The following is a 6,035-nucleotide window of genomic DNA, read 5'->3' as shown; positions in this document are numbered from 1 at the left end:
TATTTTGTATTTCACTCTCCATTTTTATTTAAATAAAGCACATATTGGTAAAATCCAGAGTATTAATGGACTTATTCAAATGGATGTAGCGGATGTGAACATGGGCATTTTTGAGTGGACTTTGCATGTTTCTGAAGCCTCGGTTGCACACTATAATGATGAGCACAAAAAGGGCTGTTGTCAGTAATCATGAGGCTGCATACTGTCATATAATTAATTAGCAGGACCTTCATTTATGAATCCATTGGTCACCTAGACCCTTTGGGCCCTGTAAACAAGTAAAATGGGGCCCCAATTAAAATAAAAGAGCCCCTTTGCATGCATGGCCACTCCCCATTTATGCCAAAACTCCACCCATGATCCATCCTCTGCCAACTCTGCCTACTCCACACCATCTCTACTGCTTTTGTGACCCATAAATTGTGCGTTTGTATCTCGGTCACAGGGTCTCTAACTTCAGGAAACACCTGGTAGAGGGCTGTATTTAGGTCCCGTGCCACCCTAGGCCCTGGACCTAAACACGCCCTCCAAATTGCGGAGGGCAAATCACTTTCATCCACCATTGCGCTCTGCACCCTCATCCCCCAGCTCCGTCACCAGATTTTTAAAATTTTCTCAATGATATAGGCACCCTATATATAAATACGGCCATGCCCTGATGGCGGCCCTGATCATACATGAAATGTGAACAGATTTATCTGCCACTGAATTTAGATATCCAGGGTCAGACTAGGTCAACGGGACACCAGGAGAAAACCCAGTGCGCCCCAGCCCTCATGGGCCCTGCCCCCTCCAAGCCACCCCAGCTGTATAATAAAAATCTTTTTGAAATTAGACATCGCATTGGTTTTATTAAAACATCCAAGCCTGTCAATCATATACTGGCAGGCAGTTGCTTTCACTTTCCATTGAGCACTTCCTAGATGTCACTGCCCTTCTTTCAATTCCCCTCCCTCCTCATTGCCTATAATTGTAAAGCCTAGGCATGGGAATCAAGTTTCAAGTTTCAAGTTTTATTGTCATATACAAATAACAATGAAGCATCATTACTGTAATGAAATTTTTTTTGACCCGTGTCAGGCCCCCCCATTGGCACATACATCTGGGATGATGCAAAGCTTGCCTTAATAACAGTGTAAACAAATGGCACCTTCCTGCTTGCTGTGATGGTGAATTCCGAGACTGAAGGAAACGAGATTTATATAATGTATATAGTGTAAATAAAGTTCATTTTGCCTGACTAGCACAATAGAAAAACATCTGGAATTATTTCTCAGGGTGACAGTCCCCCTTTAATTTTGTGTTTTGTACAAAAATCATATTAGTGTTCTCTACTCTCCCTTACGAAGTGATCCCAACATCTCCATAAAATATTGCCACATCTTGCGGCATCTGCCAGCCCTGAGGTAACAGTTGACTTAAGGTGGCCATACACAGGCAGATTTAAAGGAGAAGGAACGTTTAATGCGCACGTGCATGCCCGAAAAGAAGAGAGAAAATATTGCACCAAAGAAATACCCTGGGCCAGGGCAGTCGTCGTTAGGCACCCTCCAGTGATTTAGACTTTCCTTCTTCTTTAAGCTGCCAATTTGACTCCTTCAGATTATTTTGTGACCCCCCCACGGACCTACCTGGTTGATAACTGGCCGGAAATTGGCCAAGTGTCCATCGGGCAGGTTTGATAACCTCTGGAACATTGTGATCCTGTGCCTTTCACCTTCCACTTCCATGTTGCCCAATGTTCCTTTCATACTTTTTAGATACAGTGATGTAGACATTTTGTTACCTGGTGCAGCAGCTAAGGATAAAGGGAAGGAAGTGTTTTTATCATTTATATGTCTTCTGCAGAATGGATATCTTGCAGGAGATTAGTGGGGTTGTACTAAAGATCCCACAACTCATGATCTACTGGAATCTGATTCATAGCCAGAACCTCTCGGAGGCATCTCTCCCCACAGACGGTACAGCTCTTCTTATCACAAAAACATGAAATAAGCCGTAGCCCACACTGGCAAGGAGATCTCTTTTACTGGGTACATATACCTAGTGCTGTCTCTGTTCCAATGGAAACATCTGCATCACTGTAAGTCACTAGGGTAAGTGGGAAATGTTTATTGATGGGGATCATCATCACGGCCACATAGCGCAACCGGGTTACTAATTGAGCAACTTTGTTCTACATCAGTCTTTGTCGGTGTCGTGGTCCACAATGTTACCTATGACACCAGTGATCATAACCATAACCCCTGGACCTCCCCATCTTACTTTTCATAATAAGCCTTTCTCTGTGGCCAGTGGCTTGCACATGCTCAGTGAGAGCCATTCCTGACTTTCTAATAGGACTACTGAGAAGTGTACTATTCAGGGTCATAAAGGGGAGTATACAAAATGAACATGTCATAAGATGGCCAATGGTAAGATTTGCTCATTTGGTGAGGTCACCAAACGAGCTAAACTTTCCCCCGATAAGCCCACCTTGGGTTATGAGAAGTTGCAGTGAGGACTGTATCAATGAGTCGATTGACAGTAAAATCAAGCCCGTCCGATTGACATCTGTCTAATTTTTTGTCCAGATATCGGTCAGGCAGGCCTGAAGGAGGGCCCCATACACAGGCAGTGTACACAGACAGGCACTGCCGAATCGATCTAAAGGACCTGAATTGGCAGTTTAAATCTGCCCGTGTATGGCCTCCTATACTATCACCCCCAATTGAACCACGATGATTGATATATAGGCGTACATATATCAGCAGAGACTGGCAAACACTGAACGCTAGCTTTATAAAGTTTATGCCAGTGCTGTCACACCTCTGAAAATTGCCTTTTTAAGAGACCCTTCATCCCAGTTGCGGGGGGGGGGGGGGTGCTGAGTAAAAAAAACAAATGTTATCTATTGCTCCAATTATCTTGTTTCTTCACCAGCAGGGGAAAAATCAATACTTTTAGCGCCTTCCTCATTTGGCTCAGTCTGTACTTATTCAGGTTTATCTTATCTCACTTCCGAGCCTATGGCAGGGGGCGGGGTTACAATTCTAAATGCTCAAAGTGCATTATATATACACATATATTCATATAGAAAGGTTTGTTTCTTAGGATTTTGGAAGCTGGCAGCCCTTACACCGAGGTCCCCATTAGAGAGCAAAATGTGGGAGAAAAGAAAAATTTCATGCAAAAAGTGCCCCACGTTTGTACCCAAGATGCCAGTGAAAAAGGGCAGCAATGCTAACCAATGTGCCACAGTGCCACTCTGCTTCCCCATAGCAACCACACAGGGCTTTCCTTGGTATTATTACTTGGAAGGAAAAGTCCCAAGTATTTATTTTGTCTTCTGCCTTTATTCAAGACTTGACACTTAGATGTTGCTTGCAACATACTTAATTATTGTCAGTAGGTGGCATCATAATCCTTAGGTGATCTATTAGCAATATGCTGCAGGGTACATGTTGGCCCAAAGATCCTGATATCTAGGCTGTTTGGCTTGCAGTTCTATAATTGTACCTGTGCTACCACTCCCAGCACCCACTACAAGTAGAAGACTTGCAGGTCAGTGGATCCTTAGATTTTACACATTTCCTCATAATGTCAGCATTGGCAGTTGGTGCAAACGCACTATGCAACTGCTATAAGCATGTCTTTATGATGGCAGAGGGAGCTAATTATAAGTATATTATGGTACAGTAGTACTGATGGTGCTGTGAGCAATTTGTAGGTTCTGGCAAATGCCAGAGGGGCTGCTGTAAGATGCCACAGACAGTCACTATTTATTGGGCGGGTGGGGGCTGTTTGGGCCTCTGTGTACTTGAAATGCCAGGGCCTATTTTCAGTCTCGGTCCTGACCTGTCCCATGAACACTTAACCTGCAACAGCTTTTTAATTTCATAGAAATGTCCATGTACAGGTATATAATGGCAAGCAGAGGCATCAAGAGGGTTTGCTTGACATTTCCCAACATCTCACCCCACCCCTTTATGCAGTGGGCTTGTGCGGAGGTTAAAGCCCAGCTGGGTAGAACCAGGCGTCTGTCGTCTCTGTGCCCGGCAGGACAATACTGTGCCCATTTGGGAGGGAAGCAGACACCTGACAGTAGGTATTCCTACAATATAAGAATTACACTTTGGCAATACCACCCCTGGCTGTGCTGCTAGCGAGGTTAAACAGCTCCATCTAGTGTTCATTGGCAAGGATTTACATGCAGAGGTGAAAAGCTAAAGCTGCAGTGAGTTTCTGATGCTGTACAGCAGCCAAATACAGCACAAGAAACTCAGAAATAAGAGGAGAGCGCATTATATCATTCTGTATGGTTTGTAGGGATGTATTTATCAAAGGGATAGCAATGTATACTGTGCCTTACTCTATTGTAGCATATGCTGTGACCACCATGTAATGGTGTACTGAGGGATCCCTGTATTGTATGTGTCCAGAGCTTGCTCCATCTGCAAGTATCAGTTTTCAGAAACTATTTGTTTTCCGAATCAGTGGTGTAAACATTATGGGAGGTGGGGTGGGACTGCCCCAGGGCCCACCATTATGGGCCTGCTGGGAGGTAAGGAGAGGAGCAGCCATGTTGCCAGGAGATGAGCCAGTGGGTTGCCACTTGGAGAGTATTTTACCAGCCTGGTCCGTAAAATAATGCTTTATGTGAAATGTTATTAGTAGGGAAGAAAGTTAAAAATATAGGAAGGCCAGTATTTTTGTCCGGAAAAGGTGGCAGACATGGGGGCAAAACAAGTTACATTACTAACCAAAGATTTTTTTTAAAAAAATAAGCATTTTCTAATAACGAGAATGCAATTTAAATATAAAACGCAGAGTGGCTGTTATAGTCGAAAAGGGGTGATTATTTATATGTGAAAGATGAAAAACCTCCCAGTGCTCTTGTTTCTCTCAAAGTGTCCCCACACATACGAGTGGGTGGATAATGGCCCCAACACATGCTGCCCAAGAGTATTTTGTGCTTCATCTACTGACTACTCTGCATGCAAGGGAAATAGCCTTCTATGCTTTACAGTCCTTATTCATGCTGAGGTTTAGGCTACTGTTTGTACAGAACAGAAAATGCCTTTTTGTAAATGAATGAATGAAATGAATGTACTGTACCACTAAATAAATAACAGGATTCCAAAATTTCAACACAAGAAGATGCCAGTAGGTTGATATAGTTCCAGTAGGGCAAGGTGGTGTCAGAGGGGCAAGATAGTTCCAGTAGGGAAGGTGGTGTCAGAGGGGCAAGATAGTTCCAGTAGGGAAGGTGGTGTCAGAGGGGCAAGATAGTTCCAGTAGGGAAGGTGGTGTCAGAGGGGCAAGATAGTTCCAGTAGGGCAAGATGGAATCAGATGGGCGAGATTGTTGCAGCAGAGCAAGATGGTGTCAGAGGGACAAAATGGTGCCAGTAGGACAAGAGGGTGCCAGTAGGACAAGAGGGGTGCCAGTAGGACAAGAGGGTGCCAGTAGGACAAGAGGGGTGCCAGTAGGACAAGAGGGTGCCAGTGGGGAAAGATGGTGTCAGAGGGACAAAATGGTGCCAATAGGACAACAGGGTGCCAGTAGGACAAGAGGGGTGCCAGTAGGACAAGAAGGGTGCCAGAAGGACAAGAGGGTGCCAGTGGGGAAAGATGGTGTCAGAGGGACAAAATGGTGCCAATAGGACAAGAGGGTGCCAGTAGGACAAAAGGGGTGCCAGTGGGGAAAGATGGTGTCAGAGGGACAAGATGGTGCCAATAGGGCAAGATTGTGTCAGCATGGTAAGATGGTGTCAGAGGGACACAATATGCCAGTACAGCAAGATAATGCCAATAGGGAACAAGGTTGGCAGAGAAACAAGATGGTGTCAGAAGGGCAAGATGGGAAAGGGCATGTAAAAGAAATGTCAAAGTGGGTGCATATCTATCAATACCTACTAAAAAAGAGGTCCACAGGTTAGTGGAGTAAATGAAAATTCTGCCAGTTCTGCCATTCTGGGGAAGTGCTGGCACCTAACTGGCTATATACATGCAAATCCCTTCCTGTTTGAAGGAATCTCTTCCCTGCACTTGTAT

This window comes from Xenopus tropicalis, chromosome 2, assembly GCF_000004195.4.
Source record: "Xenopus tropicalis strain Nigerian chromosome 2, UCB_Xtro_10.0, whole genome shotgun sequence".
Classification (NCBI taxonomy): domain Eukaryota; kingdom Metazoa; phylum Chordata; class Amphibia; order Anura; family Pipidae; genus Xenopus; species Xenopus tropicalis.
This window is presented reverse-complemented; position numbering follows the sequence as displayed.